This window comes from Sapajus apella, unplaced genomic scaffold, assembly GCF_009761245.1.
Source record: "Sapajus apella isolate SASKATOON/1434 unplaced genomic scaffold, GSC_monkey_1.0 scaffold14, whole genome shotgun sequence".
Lineage (NCBI taxonomy): Eukaryota > Metazoa > Chordata > Mammalia > Primates > Cebidae > Sapajus > Sapajus apella.
Genome location: NW_022436954.1, coordinates 6,316,371 through 6,317,961, shown reverse-complemented (window position 1 = coordinate 6,317,961; position 1,591 = coordinate 6,316,371).

Genomic DNA, 1,591 nt, shown 5'->3' with positions numbered 1-1,591 from the left:
CTTCCTGGGGCAGCCCCAGGGGGCTTACAGCCCAGTCACCCCCGAAGAGCCCTGCAGGTGGAGTGCTCAGGAAGGAGGGCGGGAGGCCGGCAGCCCTTTTCCCTTCCTCCTAGTCCAGGGGCATGCCAAGTTCTAGGCCTTCTCGAATGCACTCACAGCTTGAACAAAAATGCTCCAGCTCTCTTGGGTGACTCCTGCCCCAAGCTGGACCCCGGGCTGGAGTGACAGCATTGAACTTTTTTTTTGAGATGGAGTCTCACTCTGTTGCCCAGGCTGAAGTGTAGTGGTACGATCTCAGCTCACTGCAACCTCTGCCTCCCCAGTTTAAGCATTCTCCTGCCTCACCATCTCGAGTAGCTGGGAACTACAGGTGCGTCCCACCATGCCTGACCAATTATTTATTTATTTATTTTTAGTAGAAATGGGTTTTCACCATGTTAGCCAGGCTGGTCTCCATCTCCTGCCCTTGTGGTCTGATCTGCCCGCCTCGGCCTCCCAAAGTGCTGGGATTACAGGCGTGAGCCACCTCGCCAGCCAGCATTTAACCTTTCATGTGGGGGTCTCAGCCCTGGGAACAGCTGCAGTCCAAGGATGGGGTTGGGGGCATCTACCACTCACTTTTCCTTTCAGTATGTGCTTCGGATTAGTGACCCTGTGGAAAGCACGCTGGAGCTGGACGGCCTGGCTTCAATCCGCTTCCACCACCTTTGTTAGTCCGGCTGTCCTCAGTCTCGGACTGTCCCGCCATGAAATGGGGGAACGTGAACTTCCTCCGATCTCGAGGGCACAGCTCCAGCTGGCACAGGGTGGCAGCTGCGTGGCGCAGGCAGGGCCAGCCAGCCCTGCAGCAATGGAAGCATCGGACTGGCACCTCCAGTACTGGCCAGAGGACCAGACACCACCACACCGGCTGGGCTCAGAGCAAACTGGGCCCCTGAGACCCTCAGGCACTTGTGTCTGTCCTGCTTCTGCCAGTGGGGCTGGAGCTGCCTCTACCTAAGGACTTCAAGTCTGCACCCTTTCATGGAGGGTCACTCGAGTCACCCTCCCCTCTGCTGGTGTAAACAATCCCCCTCTCTGGGCCTGACCGGCCCCACCCTTAGTTGAATTTCTGTCATGGGCTATCTGCTGTCTCTAGAGGCCCGGCATCCCTGTGTTTAAACCGCCCTTGGGGCTAGCATGGAGCCAGGCTGGCTCCAGAACCCAGAAACCCTTGTTTACTGGATGCCACCCAGTGCCAAGGGCTCCTCAGGTGCCCATTCATCTGTCTGTGGCTGAGGGGTGCCAGCCTAGGCCTCAGGTATCAACATCCCCCCAACTGCTTTCCCCCCTCCCCCACCCCAAGTGAACTCCTGCTCAGCTCCCACCTCGCACAGGGAAGGGGGCATCAACCCCCAGGACTCCTTCTCCCTACGGGTCTGGCCCTCTTAGGAGGGGGCAGCTGCTGCCCAGCGGAGTAATACTGGGTAGAGCTGGTGACTTCGCCCCGGCAGCCTTGCCGTCTCCGTCCCTGCTGGCATCACCCTTGACGGCACCAGGGGAGGACCGCCCAGGGCTACTGCCCCTGAAAAGACAAGGAAGCACCCAAAGC